This window comes from Anguilla anguilla, chromosome 6 (genome assembly GCF_013347855.1).
Source record: "Anguilla anguilla isolate fAngAng1 chromosome 6, fAngAng1.pri, whole genome shotgun sequence".
In the NCBI taxonomy this organism is placed as follows: domain Eukaryota; kingdom Metazoa; phylum Chordata; class Actinopteri; order Anguilliformes; family Anguillidae; genus Anguilla; species Anguilla anguilla.
The window spans coordinates 33,926,115-33,945,462 of record NC_049206.1 but is presented as its reverse complement, the minus strand read 5'-3'; the positions used below and the strand labels follow the sequence as shown (position 1 = coordinate 33,945,462).

Sequence of the window (19,348 nt, the reverse complement as noted above, 5' to 3'; positions counted from 1 at the left end):
TAAGCCTCAAGTCGTTCCACTAACTCAATCCAGCCTCATCTAATCAAGGCTTACTCAGGACAGGCTTGCATAGTCTCGCTTTGTGCACACACCCGGGGTACATAAGAAGCCCTGTCGAGTCGACGGGCGAAAAGACGATCCAGTGACACAAAAAGACGGCAAAACGAGAGCGGTGTTCTTCTCACCAGCTGAACAAACGATGCTGATGGAACTATATGAAGAATATAAAGCTGCAATCACCAAAAAAGGCAGTACTGCCGCTATTAACAAGGCGAGGAAGATGGCATGGCAAAAAATAGCTGACAGACTAAATGCGTAAGTTATTCAAGCCTACTATTATTGTTTCATGTTACATGTGTATTTCACTTTGTAATCGTCTTATTTCTCTATGCTCTTTCCTTTTATCTATTTTATGTAAAGCACTTCAAATTGCCTCTGTATGAAATGTGCTGCACAAATAAACTTACCTTGCCTTGCCAATTTATTAATAAACGAACATTCAGATCACTTGACTGTGTGGCTATATTATCAGTAGGCTAGGTAATATCAGATGTACGTTTAAAATAATGGTGTAGGCCAACTGAGGAGAACCGACATAACTACAATGCATTTAGGCTGTTAATTAGCCCAATTGGGTGAGGTGTGTGAACCCCACTGACCTAGTAACCCTTGACCTACATATTCATTCATCACTGTTACATCTCAACAGGAGCCATCTCAACAGCCAAAAAAGAATGTGACAAGTAGTCTGAGCTGCTGAGCTGCAATCGGGGGCGGCCACTGATAAAGGGAATAGAGGGGGGACCTCCTCAAAGATAATTCCCCAAGATGTAGAAGGTATTGTCCACTACTTTCCCTCCACAGGTGTCAGTCTCTCAATTGTAATAACTAACGGTACGCCTATATCTGTCAGTGACTGGGGCCACCATACGTCTGCTCGATCACCTGATCCCAGATGCTGAAGCCATACCTGACCCATGTGTGAGTAGGTCCTATTTTTTTGGTAAAAACACTGTGCATCTCATGCAATCCTGTATTCTCTTGCTTCAACAACTGCAGTGTTCCTCTATTTGCAGTTAGATGGCCCCAGCACGTCTAGGGCCTTTGATAAGGAGACAATGTCTGCAGACACAGAAATACTAGAGGTAAGACCAAATGTGAAATGTTTTGGATGTGTCTGCAGTCTAAAAATTATACTATTATATATATATATATATATATATATATATATATATATAATTATTAACCATACACCCTACTGCAGGATGTGACTGGAACAAGAACTCCATCAGCAAGGAGTGAAGTAAGTAACTATTCATATTACTATTACCAACTACGTACTCAGCTACTCTGTGACACATTTCTTCTGTCACAGGATGTATGTGTCTTATACAAGCACAAGCTGCTCCTCTGCATTGAAAGCGAGAAACTCAACATGGAGTACAACAGGCTCGACATTGAGTACAAGAGGCTGCAAATCAAGAAGGTGAAGTTGGAGATCAAGAAACTGGAGAAGGATGTAAGTATAAATTCTAACACAGCAGAAGGTCATGGTTTGGACTGTATTTAATTTTCTGTGTTTTGTCTCCACAGCTTGAATCAAATGAGTGAATTAATACAGAAATTCAACACAACTTAGGCACACATGTGTTTATTAAAATTGTACAGAACATGCTAAGTTCTGAAAAAAGGGGATAACTCAAACAAAGGTCACCACAATGGGGATTAACTGAAATATGTGTCCTTGTAAAGGTCCCTCACTGTCGTTCCATCCATCGGTTCCTGAAGGGCCGGGTCGAGGTCCTCCCATTGCTCCTCCACCAACATTGTGGGCAGTCTCTCCCGGCGTATAGTAGCAATGTTGTGCAAGACTGCCCGGTCAGGAGTAACCCTGAGGCCTTTCAGGCACTGGAACCTGCAGGGACTAAAACAAGAAAAGATTTGTGAGCCTGAAAAGTTGTCCAGGAGGAAATGTGTACAATGTATTGAATTAAGTATTATATGAATTTAAAACTGCTCTATGCCTGAAATCTGGCATTGTGCCTGAGAACTTTAAGCTCTGAACCTGGATTTCAATTGGTCAAAGGTCATCTCTATCCGTGCCCTCGTTTTTGTGTGGGCATGGTTGAAGGCCCTCTCCGCCTCTATTCCTGGATCTGGGTAGGGTGTGAGCAGGTACGGCATGCAGGCATAGCCTCTGTCCCCAAGCAGGACTCCATTGAACTCCCCTGCAGAATAAGAAAAGTGTTGGTTAGATATACATGACATTCTTATGGTTCAAGTACATTACAGATCCCCTCCACACATGTATTAAGACTTATGAAAGTGGAACAATGTGTGCCTGATACAGCTTTCCAGAATAAAGTATGATGACCACTTTGAATTTGATTAAAACCTTTATTGCAGGGAAGTCCCAAGGTCTCTTTTTCAGAGGAGCCCTGATTACAAAATAAACATTTACAGTGACAGTTTTACAAAACATAAATTACAGTTAAGATACACCAAGTGCAAATAAATGGGAAAAACTTTTTTTTTTTAAATATTAAAAGCATAAAAACATCAAAAGACAGGGAATTATGATCTGTTTGTCCTAATTTATCACTAAAGGAAAGTACATTCGGCCTGTTTTAGTATCATATCCATTACTAGTTTCTTGAAGGACTCGATCGTGATAAGGCAATCTAGTTTTAGTGTATCCTGACATTTATTCCACATATAATGCGCAAATGTAATAAAAGCGGTACTACCCAGATTTGTTCTAGTTCTGGGTGCTTCTAACGTAATCAAATCTTGAGATCTGGCATGATGACTTGCGATTTTGATGGACAGAAGCCTGGTCAGGTAGAGAGGACGTTTGCCTAGCAAGGCTTTATAAATAAATAAAATGCTATGTTGCTTCCTTGTGTAATGAAGAGAATACCACCTACTGAAGTATATAAAGCACAATGATGTGTTCGGAAACCATCTCCTGAAATGAAGCGCAATGCGCTATGATAAATTGCGTCCAAGGGCCTTAAAATACTGTTAGAGGCATGCCTGTACAGGACATCCCCATAGTCGAATATGGGTAAGATTGTCACCTGCACAATCCTCTTCCTATTGTCCAATGCAAAACAGGATCTATTTCTGTAAAGAAACCCAGTTTTAGTTTAAATTTTTCTAGACAAGTTGGCCACATGAGTTTTAAAAGAGAAATCATGATCCAGCCAGATACCTAGATATTTATAGTACTGCTCAATTTGAGCACCAGTCAATGAGGATATGGAAGCATTTGGCATAGTTGTATTCCGAGTAGAAAAGATCATGTACTTCGTTTTTTCGGTATTCAAAATGTGTTTAAGACCAGCTAGAGCTTGCTGTATAACATTAAAAGCATATTGTAAGTATGTAAGAGCCTGGGTGCCCGTTGGTGCTGAGGAGTAAAGCACTGTGTCTGCATAAAAATGAGCCTTACAATTTGCTATATTACTAGCAATATCGTTTATATAGACTGTAAATAAAATGGGTCCAAGTATGGATCCTTGGGGTACTCCTTTCTTTACTTCTAAAAATTGAGACTTCACATCCCCAGCCATAATAGCTTGAGTTCTGTTAGAAAGGTAATCCTGGAACCATGAACAGGCTATGCTATCAAGTCCAATGGAGGACAACTTCCTTAAGATGACATCTACACCTTACCCCCTCGTTACAGATTCCCAAATCTATGCCCATGCAATATACATGTTACTTCAAAAGTGAAAACCCTTGGGTAGTAACAACGTTCTCTTGCCTTGTGCAAACCTCTGTGCCAGTGAGGATGCTCAGAAGATCCTTGAATCATGTACAGAGCCCGACCATTTTGCCTCGATGTTGGAAATGAGACAGCCTCCAGTAAGCATGGAGGGTGGCAGTAAATGATGCTTGGCAGAGCATTAATAAAAGATTTCTCAGGATGATAAAGACGGGTTGATGCAGTGGTGTCTTTCAAAATGTAAAATCCAGTTCAGAGTTATGTACTTCTGCCTGACAGTGTATGGACAGTTGCCCCCTGCACATACCTGTACATTTAGGCTATGGAAATATTTCCTGTTCACATAGTCCACCTCCACAGGTCCAGCTGGGGCCTGGATGCGCACATGGGTGCAGTCTATGGCGCCTATGACATTGGGGAAGCCTGAGGGAGAGGATTAAGGTAATACAGACCTGTAGGCTACTTTACATGTAGGCCTATTTTAACTGTCACATACCTGCAATTGCATAAAATGCCTCCTTGATCCTCTGTGTGTCAATATAGCCAGGGAAGGTAACGAAGATGTTGAGGAACTGTGGAACCCAGTTAGGCTGTAGCAACAGTTTCTCATAAGGAGGAGTTGTTGAGTTTTTGTTTTGAGGGATTGTTTGTTATTTTTGTGTGTTGACCCTGCGGGTAGTAGCGGTTGTCTCGGGGGCACCTCCCTAGCATTGGTTGAGGCAGTCAGCTGCGGGCAGGAGAAAACGGGCCCCGGCCTGGGCCAGGAATGCCGAGGTCGCTCTCCTCCACACTGTTGAATGCTTCTTTAAAAGATGCACACTTCTCAGAGTCTGGTGTAACTGGGTTTATTGTTAGTGAATAAAAGATTACATACAAGAACCCGGGCTGATCTGCGCAGTTCAGTACAACTAACAGTCACTCACAAGTAAAGACAATACATCCAATCACTCTCCAAGCATTCCCAAGACACACTCTGAAATCCCCTGGGGCCAAATGCTTCTTTTATCCATTTTTGCTAACTCCTCCTGTTGTGGAGCTTAAATTTAGTACTTCCCACTTATTTCTTTTGTTAGTCATGTCCTGTTTTTGACACCATTATTTCCCAATTCTTTGACACCAATATTTATGAGCCCCTTCCTTCTTTATTTTTTTTTAAATGATGGTGCTCATCTCCCACCTGAATCTCCCTCCCCCTTCTATCACAAATCATACATTCTGACGATAAATTTTCGTAAAAGGCAGAAGCTTCCGTTCGTTCTACGTATATGCTTGCGTGCAATGCTTAATTCGCACGGCAGAAACTGTGTGTATTACGTGTTTGTTCTAATTGCCCATGTTTTAGTATGAAGCACTCACTGTTGCAGGTTGTTAATCTTATGGCTCAGGTTGACCTTTGTTCACTCTGCATCCTCCCTCCTTTGCTAGCCGTATGATACATCAAGGAGGTGGCGGCAGGTGCCCTTGAATACATTCTTTTCCCATATACATTGGGCCTGTGCTCTCTGACTACGTCTTTCCAAATACATTGGGTTTGTGCTTTTTGAGTACATACATATTTATTTCCCACACAGCCTTCCCCATTGCAAGCGGTTTATGGGTGCGTAAGTACCCCCCGCCAGTACGCACACGAAGACTAGGGTGAGTTATCTTAGATTTGGGTTAGGCAGTTTAGGGGGCAGCTCCTTGGTGGCCCATCCTCCCTGGGGTTGTGCATTGTGTGATTGGCGCTACCCTGTTTGATGTTCTCTTTGTCTGTTCTGTTTGGCACAGTCCATTATCAGCGGTTATGGAGGCAGAACACAATGAACACAGAACACAAAAAAAAAAAAAAAAAAAGTTGCTGAATTTCTTAGCTAACCTTCTCATAAAACATTGGACAATTTGAAAAAGACAGATTTGGTAGAATTGGCAGTTCATTTGGGCTGGACTAGGACTAAACATCTGCCTAGGAAAGATGAAATAAGAGAAATAGTTGAGAGTCTAGCAGAATTGGGTGAACTTTTGGAGGCAGAGCAGGGTAAGAGTTCTCCTGTGCCCTTTTTCAAGGGTTATGGTGCTAATTTGTCCTTTCAGCAATGTATGGAATTGGAGAAAGAGAGGGCAAACATTGAAAGGGAGAAGCTACAGTTTGAGGCAGCACGTGGAAAGGAAAGGTTGCTGTTTCAACTGGAGAATGAGAAATTAAAGGCTGAGCAGGCACAGAGTCAGAGAGAAGCTGAGATTGCTTTGGAAAAGGAGACGTTAAGAATTCAACATCGTAAATTAGAGCTGAAGGAAGGGCTAGTGAGAGTCTCCTTGATTTGGGTACAGTTGGTCAATATGCTGGAGGCAATACCAGTTTTGATGTTGCAGGTAATTTGAGGTTGTTGCCAAAGTACAATAACAGGGACCCGGATACTTTTTTTGCCCTGTTAGAGCGTGTTGCAGAGGCTAGGCGGTGGCCTGATGCAGACAGAACATTGATGTTGCAGTGTGTTTTCACAGGCAAGGCACAGGAAGCTTACTCTGCCCTTAGTCCTGCTGAAAGTAAGGACTATGCTAAGGTTAAAGCAGCTGTGTTAAAGGCATATGAACCTGAGGCATACAGGCAGAGGTTTAGGAACTGGAAGAAAGAGGAGAAACAGAGTCATGTTGAGTTTGCACGAGAGATTTCAGCTCATTTTTCACATTGGTGTTCTGCTTCAGGGGTGGACACCTATGAGGATCTATGTGATCTTATTGTCCTGGAGCAGTTTAAATATTCAGGGCCTAATCACATAGCTACCTGTGTTAATGAAAGCAAAGTAAAGACAGCATCTGCAGCAGCAGTTTTGGCAGATGAGTATGTGTTAACTCATTCTGGTGGCCCAGCAGTGCGTCGTCATTATAATGAGGATGTTCAGAGGGGCAACTTTAGGTCTCGCTTTGGAAGGCAGGTCAGTGAGAGGGAGTCACTCAGGATACTCTGAGGAATGTTCCAGGGACAGACGGGAAGTTTGATCCAGCCAGAGTCTGTTATGCACGTCGAAACAAGGGTCATTGGAAGGGCGAGTGTCCAATTGGTAAAGCAGGCCAGAAATTTACCACCTCAACTGTATATGTGACGTCTGTTGGTTTAGTGGCCGCTGCACCACTGGTACATAGCCCGTTGGTTAACTCCCCATCAAAGACATTTTTACCTTGTGAGGTTGATAAGAGTTATGCTCCTTTTATCACAGAGGGGTTTGTGACTCTGGCTGATAATGTAAGGAAACCTGTCAGGATTTTACGAGATACAGGGGCTTCTCAGAGTTTCATCTTGGCTGGTACTTTGCCTTTTTCAGCACATTCAGATATTAGTGAGCAAACTCCAATTGTTGGCATAGGATTAATTCCATTGTGGGTTTCTTTACATCGTTTTAACCTGTTCTCTGACCTTGTACGTGATGAAGTGGTCATGGGGGTCCTTACTTCTTTGCCTATGGAGGGGGTAGACATTATCCTTGGTAAAGACTTGGCTGGGGGTAAAGTTTGGAAGGAGGTTCCACCACCTTGTCTGTTATCTCATCTCCACAGTGCTCTGAGGAGCCAGACAAGTGTGCCAGGAAACACCCTAAGGTTTTCTCTGCCTGTGTGGTGACTCGTTCGAGGAGCAGGGCCGACTTGGAGGGTGGAGAGGAGTCTGCACAATTTGTGTCAGCCCAGCCCTCATCTTCTCAGGTGGAGGGTGACTCTGGTGTGGTAAGTTCTTTCCTGCTCTTTTACCCTCTGTCTCAAGGGAAGAGTTAGTCAGGGAACAGGCTGTTGATCCCACATCGAAACCCTTGTTGGAGACGGTCTGTCTGAAAGTGAACTTGAGGGGGTCCCATGTGGGTACTTCCTGCAAGAAGGCGTACTAATGAGAAAGTGGGCCCATGTAGTTGACGATGTGCAGGTAGACCATGTTAATCAGATTGTTGTGCCGTCCAAGTTTAGACATTTGGTATTGAGCATTTCACATGACGGTATTGCTGGTCACTTAGGAGTGAAGAAAACTTATGACCGGGTGCTCTGTCATTTTTTTTTGGCCTCTTTTGAAAAGGGATGTAGCAGCTTATTGTAAACTGTGTCACACATGTCAGGTCACTGGTAAACCCAACCAGAAAATTGAGCCAGCACCTTTGTACCCCCATTCCAGTTGTTGAGAACCCATTTGTAAAAGTACCCATTATCCTGCTGCTTTCCCATTGCGTTCCATTAAGACTAAACCAGTACTGAAAGCTTTAACTTGCTTGATGTCCACCTTTGGTGTTGCTAAAGTCCTACAAACAGATCAGGGAAGTAATTTTATGTCCTGTACTTTTCCCCAAGTGATCAAACAGCTTCAAATTAAACACAATATTTCTAGTGCTTACCATCCTCACAGGGGGCGCTGGAAAGATTCCATCAGACAATTAAGTCTATGTTACGTGCCTACTGTACGGAACTCTTTCAGGATTGGGAAGAGGGCTTGCCCTGGCTGTTGCTTGCCATATGTGAGGTTTCGCAGGAGAGTACAGGGTTCAGTCCCAATGAGCTAATTTTTGGTCACACAATTCGTGGCCCACTAGCTGTACTTGGTGACCATTGGAAAAGTGTTGTGCCTCCTGACCATATTGTAAGTTATGTGAATGACTTCCGCTGCCGCTTGCATCATGCCTGTGCTGCAGCTCAGAAAAAACTTGGCAATGCACAAGACAAAATGAAGAGTCTTTCTGATTGCAAGGCCAAGAGCCGCCAGTTTGAGCCTGAGGATCAGGTTTTGGTTTTGCTGCATTGTAGGTTCCCCTTTTCAAGCAAAGTTCACTGGGCCCTATGTTGTAAAAAGCTGCATGTCTGAGCGTGACTACTTGATTCACACACCTAATAGAAAGAAGAAGGTGCAGTGGTGTCGTGAACCTGTTAAAGCCTTATCACTCTGTTCAGTTTCAGAGGTCAGAGGTGAGGGGTGAGGGTGGTTCTTCAGGTGAAATATCGAAGCCAAAAGCAGTGATGTCTGCAGTAATCTCAGATGTGCCACTGCCTTCTGAAGACTTTGAGGTCCCATCACAAGCCATTCTTACAAGGAGGTTAAAGAACTCTGCATATTTGAACAGTTTGGAAACCCAGCTAGGTCACTTGCAAGTTGCTCAACGTGCAGATTTGAAAAGGTTGATTAACTCTCATCTTTCTTCGTTTTCAGACACACCATCACGTACCCATCTTATTGAACACGACATAGATGTGGGAGGTGTTAAGCCAATTAGACAGCGCTTCTACCGTGTCTCAATGGAGAAGATCTGTTGAAAGGTTATTGGCAGGTACCATTAACACAAAGAGCTAGGGAGATCTCTGCCTTTATTACACCAGGCGGACTGTTCTTTTACTCTGTCATGCCCTTTGGGTTGCGTAACGCTCCTGCAACTTTTCAACGACTTATGAACAAAGTTCTGTCTGGTCCACCGGGGTGTGCAGCCTATTTAGATGATGTGGTTCTGTACAGTGACACCTGGAAGTCTCATGCCCAGTGTCTTGAGGCCTTACTGGACTGGCTGGTTGAGGCTAGATTGACTGTCAACTTGGCAAAATGTGAGTTTGCCAAGGCGACAGTAACATACCTTGGCAGAGTGGTAGGTCAGGGGGAAATTCGGCCGGTAAGTGCCAAGGTTGAGTCGGTTGAAAAGTACCATGTTCCCACAACAAAGAAAGAGCTTAAGCGTTTTTTAGGTTTGGTAGGCTATTACCGCAGTTTTTGTCATAATTTTTCCACCGTGGTCAACCCACTAACAAACCTATTAAGCAAGAAAGTAGTCTTTGTCTGGTTCCCGAGGTGTCAAGCTTCTTTTGATGCCGTAAAAAACTTGCTTTGTTGTGCTCCTATCTTGGCAGCCTCTAATTTTGAAAAACCTTTTGAGATCCAGGTGGACGCCAGTGGAGTGGGTGCAGGAGCTGTTTTGCTGCAGGAGGGGGAAGAGGGTATAAACCATCCAGTATGCTTCTTCTCACATAAGTTCAATCGTCACCAATTCAGTCGTGGGAAAGGAGACACTGGCGTTGATCTGGGCCCTACAGTTTTTTGAAGTATATGTGGGGGCAGGGTCAACACCAGTCACAATATACACTGATCACAATCCCCTGACTTTCCTCTCTAGTATGCAGAACAGCAATCAGCGGTTGATGCGCTGGTTGTTGTTCTTACAACTATACAAGCTGAACATCTGCCACATAAAGGGCCAGGACAACGTGATGGCTGATGCGTTGTCTGTAGCAGTGTGGTAGTGCCCACGGCGACCCTAGTGGGTCTCCGTTTTATGGGGGGGGGGGGGGGTGTGATGGCCCTGGCCGTCCGCCCTCCCTGTTTGTCTAGAACTTCCTGTTTGTAACTCCCTGTTCTGTCTCTTTAAGGTCCTGTGCCGTAGGTGCCAGTTTGAGCGACTGGCTCCGCCCTTGATTAGCTGTACTTATGGGGGAGAAGGCATAAAAGGCCTGCTTGTAGCTGACTAGGCCCTCTCCCGATTCTCTGACCAGCTGGTGCCTGGGCACCTCCATTTTGTTTGGTTTTTCTTTGTTTGTTGCACCCTTCAACACCATACTGTTTTCATTGCATCCACCCATGCATACGCCTCCTGATTACTGATTCCACACTCCATTTCTTGATCTTTCATTTAGTTTAATAAGCTTTTGTTAAGAAAACTGTTGCTACCGTGTGGACCTCCCCTTCGTTGTTATGGCCTAACTGAGCCGGGCATAACAACTGCTTCAGAGCAAGGTATACCCTCCTTATCTCCCGGCATACAGTTGCCTTGGCAAGACCTTCAGAATCACCCACACTGTACAGGAATATCCCACAGGCAAAGAACTGCAGTGCAATGCAGACAGACTGCACAGTGGTCAGGGCTTGGCTACGGCGTGTGTCCTTCCTGAAATGTGGTTCCAGCAGACTACATAGGTAGACTATGCTGGGCCTGCTGAACCGGTACCTCTCCCACAGGTACTCATCAGGGAAGGCGTGTGGGTTCCTCCTGTCCCTGAAGACCCTTGGGGCTGGTGGTCTGAACGCTCTTTGTACAATCCAAGCACCTTCCGCCACAGGGTCGTCAATGAAGGGACATTCCGTGGTTGGCAGGAAGGATTGTGGTCTTCTCTATCCCTCTCTCTCTCTCAGTCTGTCTCTCTCTCTTTCTGTCTATCTCTCTCTCTGTGGGTCTCTCTCTGTCTTAGATGCACTGCTTGACCAATTGACTGTCATTTTACTAGCCAGTCAGAGGCAGAGTAGGGAGGGAGATGCTATGTCAAGTTGACCTCAATTGATCGTTATTTTATTACTAGCCAATCAGAGGCAGAGTAGGGCGGGTCTTCATGGAATGTGTGTAGGAAATGTAATAAGGCATTTTTTTTATTTTTATGTAACCATGTTCTTTTTACCTCATTTTATGTTCAGCACTTGGAGTTGCATTTGATGTGTGACTTGTGCTATATAAATGAGGTTTCATTGATTGATTGATTGATTGATTTTGGAGACAGTGAAAGTGGTGAGACATGATTTTCATGAGTTTATTATTTTTATACTGTCTTTTGGGAATCTGTTTCTGCCCGTCGGACATTCTTTGACACACAGCTAAATTAAGCTTGACAGTTAGCTTGCTCCGGAGCAGGCTAGTTCTGTGGCATAAGTTACCATGGTTACTGAGCGGGGATTCATACAAGCCACGGTGATGAAACGGAACTCTCACTTAAATGAGCCAGTCTTATCGAAATAAGCCAGGCTTTTCCTTAATCCGGCTTGATGGAATACCCTCCAGGACACTCCTTGATAGATTCAATGTATTTTTAAAAATAAACAAACAAGGTGTAGCAAAAACATGTAATTTATTTACAAAAATAAAAATGTGTCGTTGGAATAAGTTTTATAATCTTCAACCCCTTAAAGTAAATAGTAAAACAAAGGTAAGTGGAAACAAACCTCTTAAGGCGAGTATGAAAGAAACACTCAAAGTGAACCCTATCTTTCACTCAATGTAAGGTGAACGCAATATACCTGTCACGGCGCGGGTAGGGGGGGACCCAAACGCAGAGGGAAAAGAAAACACAAATCCAAAATGGGAGGGGAACAAAGACTTTACTATGGACAGGCAAACAAGCAGGGAACAGACAAGGCCACAAAGGGAAAAAACACGAACTCAAAAAATCTCTAAATAAAACAGAAAACAAGAGGAACTCAAACACGGGCAGGGCAGAACACAGTCAGGGCAGAACGCAGGCAGGCAGAACACAAGGGCAAATCAACAAGTCAGGAACTAAACAAATCAGGAACTAAACAAGTCAGGAACAAAACAAGTCAGGAACAAAACAAGTCAGGAACAAAACAAGTCAGGAACAAAACAAGTCAGGAACAAAACAAGTCAAGAACAAAACAAGTCAAGAACAAAACAAGTCAGGAACAAAACAAGTCAGGAACAAAACAAGTCAGGAACAAAACAAGTCAGGAACAAAACTAGTCAGGAACAAAACTAGTCAGGAAACAAACACAAGCAGGCAGGTACATGTAAGTCAGGGAACAAACACAAGCAGGCAGGTATATGTAAGTCAGGGAACAAACACAAACAGGTAAAAGAACGCAGGCAGGTATAAATGGACTGAACATACATCGGTAACAAACACAAGGCAGAACAAACGCAAGGAACCAGCACCCGAGTCAAGGGAACAGAGAACTTAAATAGACAAGGGGTAACAAGACACAGGTGAACTCAAAAAACAATCAAACCAGAAGGAGGGGATAACAAGACACAGGTGGGAACAATGATGGGATAACGAGACAATTGAAACAATCATACAATTAACAGGGGGGGAGCAGGACACAAAACAGAAGTGCCGCCATCTGGCGGCCCAACAGGGGAAACACAGAGAGGAAAACAGGACCATGACAGTACCCCCCCCCCAAGGGACGGCTCCTGACGTCCCAGGAGGCCGACCCGGGGAGGGAGTCAACAGAGGGTGGGGGCTAGAGACAGGACAAGACTCAGGGCTGGACTGGACAGGACAGGAACAAGACAAGAACAAGACTCGGGGCTGGACTGGGCAGGACAGGAACAAAACAAGAACAAGACTCGGGGCTGGAGGGGAACTCGAGGCTGGAGGGGAACTCGGGGCTGGACGGGAACTCGGGGCTGGAAACAGACTCAGGGCAGAAACAGGACTGGACAGGAACAGGACTGGACACAGGACTCAGGGCAGAAACAGGACTGGACAGGAACAGGACGGGACTGGAACGGGACGCAGGACTCGGGACTGGACTCGGACGGGGGAACAGGACTCGGGACTGGACTCGGACGGGGGAACAGGACTCGGGACAGGACTCGGACGGGGGAACAGGACTCGGGACTGGACTCGGACGGGGGAACAGGACTCGGGACAGGACTCGGACGGGGGAACAGGACTCGGGACTGGACTCGGACGGGGGAACAGGACTCGGGACTGGACTCGGACGGGGGAACAGGACACGGGACTGGACTCGGACGGGGGAAACAGGACTCGGGACTGGACTCGGACGGGGGAAACAGGACTCGGGACTGGACTCGGACGGGGGAAACAGGACTCGGGACTGGGCAGGACCCGGGCAACACGGGGAGACTCAGGGATGGGCAGGACTCGGGCGACACGGGGAGACTCAGGGATGGGCAGGACTCGGGCGACACGGGGAGACTCAGGGCTGGGCAGGACTCGGGGAAACTCAGGGCCCGCACATCGGGCGACACGGGGAAATTCAGGGCCCGCACATCGGGCGACACGGGGGAAACTCAGGGCCCGCACATCGGGCGACACGGGGGAAACTCAGGGCCCGCACATCGGGCGACACGGGGGAAACTCAGGGCCCGCACATCGGGCGACTCGGGGGAAACTCAGGGCCCGCACATCGGGCGACTCGGGGGAAACTCAGGGCCCGCACATCGGGCGACTCGGGGGAAACTCAGGGCCCGCACATCGGGCGACTCGGGGGAAACTCAGGGCCCGCACTCGGGTGACAGGGGGACTCAGGAAACCAGGGGGGACTTGGACAGGGGCAAGGCAGACATACAGGACAGGACTGAGACGGGGCACGACAACACTGGACTGGGTTGGACAAGACTGAGGGGGAAACAGACTGCCAGATACTGGCACAATCGGGAGACCTACAAGGACAGACACAGGGACAAGCAGGCGGGGAGGCACACGGCGACACCGACGGACACACAAAGGGACAGGCAGACAGGGAAGGCGAGGGGGGAGCCCAACAACTGACATAGGGACTGACACACAGGCAAACAAGACAAAACACACGCGGACTGGCACACTGACAGACAGGCAGACAGGCGGGCAAACACGTTGGCCGATGGGCTGACGGCTTGGGGGGCAGACAAACAGGCCAACAAACTGGCTGACACACATACGGGTAGACCAACAGACAAACAGGCGGGCAGACAATTAGACAGGGGGGCCGGGGAACACACGGACACACGGTTGGGAGGACGAACACCAAAGGGAGAATGGACACCAGGGGGAGTGACGAGACCGGGGGAGGGACGACCACTGGGGGGAGGACGGACTCCGGGGAAGAGACGATCACTGGGGGAAGGACCGACACCGGGGGAGACATGACCACTGGGGGGAGCGACGAGACCGGGGGAGGGACGACCACTGGGGGGAGGACAGACTCCGGGGAAGAGGCGACCACTGGGGGAAGCGACGACACCGGGGGAGAGACGATCACTGGGGGAAGCACGAACGCCAGGGGAAGCACGAACGCCAGGGGGCAAGGTGTGGACACTAGGGGGAGCGAGGACACTAGGGAAAGAACGGACACTGGGGGGCGTGAGAACACTAGGGGAAGCACAAACGCTAGGGGGAGCACGAACGCCAGGGGGAGCACGAACGCCAGGGGGCAAGGAGTGGACACTAGGGAGAGCAAGAACACTAGGGGAAGAACGGACACTGGGGGGCGCGAGAACACTAGGGGGAGCACGAACGCTAGGGGGAGAACAAACGCCAGGGGGAGCACGAACGCCAGGGGGAGCACGAACGCCAGGGGGAGCACGAACGCTAGGGGGCAAGGCAGGCGGCTTAGCCTGCGGGGCGGCCAGAGCAGTCTGCGGCGGCCCCTGCGGGACAACAGATGGGACCGTTGTTCTCTCCGGGGCTCTGGACGGCTCTGGAGGCCTCTCCGGAGCTCTGGACGCTCCGGAGGCCCCCCCGGGACTCGAGGCGGCTGCGGAGGCTCCCCTGGGGCTTGAGGCGGCTCCAGAGGCCCCCCCGGGGCTCGAGGCACAAGTACAGCCCGAAACTTGGGTGTAGCAGGCGGCCTCCGCGGAAGGGTCAGAGCAGGCGAGGCCTCCGGGGCTCGAGGCGGCTCTGGGGGCCTCTCCGGGGCTCGAGGCGACTCTGGGGGCCTCTCCGGGGCTCCAGGTGGCTCTGGGGGCCCCTCTGGGACTTGAGGCAGAGCAGGCCGTGATGGCCGCTCCGGGACTTGAGGCAGAGCAGGCCGTGAAGGCCGCTCCGGGACTTGAGGCAGAGCAGGCCGTGAAGGCCGCTCCGGGACTTGAGGCAGAGCAGGCCGTGAAGGCCGCTCCGGGACTTGAGGCAGAGCAGGCCGTGAAGGCCGCTCCGGGACTTGAGGCAGAGCAGGCCGTGAAGGCCGCTCCGGGACTTGAGGCAGAGCAGGCCGTGAAGGCCGCTCCGGGACTTGAGGCAGAGCAGGCCGTGAAGGCCGCTCCGGGACTTGAGGCAGAGCAGGCCGTGAAGGCCGCTCCGGGACTTGCGGCAGAGCAGGCCGTGAAGGCCGCTCCGGGACTTGCGACAGAGCAGGCCGTGAAGGCCGCTCCGGGACTTGAGGCAGAGCAGGCCGTGAAGGCCGCTCCGGGACTTGAGGCAGAGCAGGCCGTGAAGGCCGCTCCGGGACTTGCGGCAGAGCAGGCCGTGAAGGCCGCTCCGGGACTTGCGGCAGAGCAGGCCGTGAAGGCCGCTCCGGGACTTGCGGCAGAGCAGGCCGTGAAGGCCCCTCCGGGACTTGAGGCAGAGCAGGCCGTGAAGGCCCCTCCGGCACTCGGGGCAGAGCAGGCCGTGAAGGTTCCTCCGGCACTCGGGGCAGAGCAGGCCGTGAAGGTCCCTCCGGCACTCGGGGCAGAGCAGGCCGTGAAGGTCCCTCTGGGACTTGGGGTGGAGCAGGCCGAGGGCCCTGCCATCTGGGCTGGGCAGGGGACAGGAACATAGACCACAGCCGTAGGGAACCTGGCTGGGCAGCCGGACGGGACCGGCGGGACCCCCGCGGGCCGGAACCCGGAAAGATCGCCAGTCGAGACCCTTCAAATGACGCAGGGCCGGGAACCGCTGGCTGGGCAGCTGCAGGTCTGGCCGACCGGGAGGCAGCCCGACCACGGCGCCTCCGTGACCGTCCGCCCCGGGCGCTGGGAAGCTCAAGGGCGAGGGACTCCCAGTCGCTGGGTGGCGAGTCCTCCGGGTCACTCCACCACCCCGGTGGCATGATAAACAAAAAAAAAAAAAAAAAAAAAAAAAAAAAAAAAAAAAAAAAAACTCTGCTGGGTCCCAAACTGGCTGGTTCCTTCTGTCACGGCGCGGGTAGGGGGGGACCCAAACGCAGAGGGAAAAGAAAACACAAATCCAAAATGGGAGGGGAACAAAGACTTTACTATGGACAGGCAAACAAGCAGGGAACAGACAAGGCCACAAAGGGAAAAAACACGAACTCAAAAAATCTCTAAATAAAACAGAAAACAAGAGGAACTCAAACACGGGCAGGGCAGAACACAGTCAGGGCAGAACGCAGGCAGGCAGAACACAAGGGCAAATCAACAAGTCAGGAACTAAACAAATCAGGAACTAAACAAGTCAGGAACAAAACAAGTCAGGAACAAAACAAGTCAGGAACAAAACAAGTCAGGAACAAAACAAGTCAAGAACAAAACAAGTCAAGAACAAAACAAGTCAGGAACAAAACAAGTCAGGAACAAAACAAGTCAGGAACAAAACTAGTCAGGAACAAAACTAGTCAGGAAACAAACACAAGCAGGCAGGTACATGTAAGTCAGGGAACAAACACAAGCAGGCAGGTACTTGTAAGTCAGGGAACAAACACAAACAGGTAAAAGAACGCAGGCAGGTATAAATGGACTGAACATACATCGGTAACAAACACAAGGCAGAACAAACGCAAGGAACCAGCACCCGAGTCAAGGGAACAGAGAACTTAAATAGACAAGGGGTAACAAGACACAGGTGAACTCAAAAAACAATCAAACCAGAAGGAGGGGATAACAAGACACAGGTGGGAACAATGATGGGATAACGAGACAATTGAAACAATCATACAATTAACAGGGGGGGAGCAGGACACAAAACAGAAGTGCCGCCATCTGGCGGCCCAACAGGGGAAACACAGAGAGGAAAACAGGACCATGACAGTACCCCCCCCCCAAGGGACGGCTCCTGACGTCCCAGGAGGCCGACCCGGGGAGGGAGTCAACAATACCTTTAAGTTCTAGGCACCCTTTGGCTCAAAGCTTAGTATGTATTCATACAATAATTGAATTCAACAAGTTTAGCTGCCCAATATTATTTAAAACACTATAATACAATATAGTATATACTCAATAATAATGTTCTATTAGCGTCAATATGTTATACTACTAAGTTCCAATATTGATATAATCCACGCAGGAATGGCTACCACAATATAAAACAGCATAATTTAACAGCAGTGAAAATACAACCGTGTTCACCTTAAATGTAATACAATACAATTGCAAACACTTTTTGAGCCCACACACAAGATAAAACACACTAGCCGGCAATAATAAAGAATAAAAGAAGCCCCGTTTGCAGGCCTGATCGAAATGTGCTTACTGTGAACAATGCAGATTTTCTCCCTTGTTGCTAGAGGTGCTTCCCTGCTTTTCCGGTCACACGGAGCGCTGTCGGGTTTCCCGGTGCCAGAGGTGCTGCTGCGCTATTCCTGGTAGCATAGAGCGCTATCTGGATAAACGGTCAGTGTCCAGGTTCCAGTCCTCAGTGCTGAATGTGCGCTAGCGTTATGTTAGCGCAAGCTAAATTGCCAGAAAGCTAAATGCAAGCTGAAGCGATTCTGTAGCAATAGCAAGCTAGCTAGCTTCGTTAACAGGTGCTCACTGATGCAAATTCCACTCTAATCACTCTGATAACAACACACGCACTTTGACAGTGACGTATATAACGTTATTCTATTAAAACCAGCACTTTTACTAGCACTATTACAACCACTTACAGATGTAGCTCGGCGCTACAAATTGAAAACAAACGCACACAATTGCACTACGGCCTTCACACTGCTCTGAAGATAAGGAAAGGAGATATATTTTCATTGTTCACGCGTCTTTGATACAGTAATCCCGCCCCCCTGACCTATCATAATTGTAGAAGCGTGTTGTCTTGTATTGACAAGTCAGAAGTGCAGAAAAGAAAACTTTCAGTTATACGTATTAAACAGACTGAGTCCTATACTCCCCTCCGGGGCCACCCACATGGGCCAAAAACAGGTGTATGGGCACTCGCCAATCTAGACCACCCCACACAGAAATTACACCCCCTTAGGGAACTGCAACTTAACACTGCACTGCAACTCACACCGGAATTATATCACTTCCGGGCATAACACACAATATTGCACCCATTTTTTACAGTCTCTGATTGCACCGCAAGCTAAATCACTTTCCCCAGCAAAATTACACGTGCTATCACGGCACATATGCAGTGGCACTTGAGGATCTGGCTAGCTCTCTCAGCTGCTTTCCCCACCCCGGCACTACGGCTCTCAGCTGCTCTTTTAAAATCAATAACATTTAACATAAACCTCACGCGACATGGACAAAGACAAACACTCCAAATGAATACATCTTTAAAACCACTTTACTTTCTCGGGGTTCGAGACCCTCCCCCGGGGTCTGAGGGGTCTGTTGGTCCAGCGCAGTGAGGCGTGTCCACTCGCAGCAGGAGAGCCTTGTCAACGGGTTGGAGAGTGGACAAAAGCACTTCTATATTTCCGCTACCAGTACCTCAGCCCTGCCTCGCACAGGAACCTCGCCCTACAACCCGCTATCTATCTTCGCCGTTGGCAGCCCTAAACGGCATGCGAACGCCAACCACCCTCCGGTAATGAATGCAGAATACGACTAGCTCGGCTGGGCTTCCGTCCTGTAACATTCACCAAGCTCCGCTGTCCAGAACCTGTTGTAGTCTGTATTTCCCGGTCACTTGTCTCCCCAGTACTGTCTCTGTGTCTGTGTTCCCTGAGCTGCTTCACTCCCCTGTATTTGTGTGATTTCACTATTCGGGTGGTTCCGGGTTTTCGTGGTTTCCCCCCCTTCCTTCCAGTCTCGTTTTTACTTACTTCCTACTTATTTCTAGTTTTACTAATTTCTACTAATCCTTACTAACTTATAGATTGTAAAGTACTAACCTCATTAATATACTAACATGTGAATATTACTAATGGACTAACACACACTAGGTTTTTGATAGTTTAGATCACTATACTAATACATTAACCAGTCTCCCCTTTTCCATGCTGCGCTGTAGCTCCGCCCCTTTTCTTTCTAGCCTGCTCTAACACTGAGTTCTGCAATTGCCTGCACCTGTCTC

The 19,348-nt window shown here is 48.3% G+C and overlaps 1 long non-coding RNA gene across 2 annotated transcripts; it reads right to left on the bottom strand.

Annotated features, from left to right (window-relative positions):
- Window positions 1–1,548: 1,548 nt before the first annotated feature.
- On the bottom strand, window positions 1,549–19,005 carry LOC118229255. 2 transcript variants are annotated; one of them, XR_004765632.1, is made up of 4 exons: window positions 18,621–19,005; window positions 17,579–17,707; window positions 2,066–2,228; window positions 1,549–1,924 (listed from the first exon to the last, which is right to left on the bottom strand). It is a non-coding gene; the product is annotated as an uncharacterized LOC118229255 (long non-coding RNA). The 2 variants fall into 2 exon arrangements; XR_004765631.1 differs by having other exon boundaries at window positions 17,579–17,687.
- Between the last annotated feature and the right edge of the window lie 343 nt (window positions 19,006–19,348).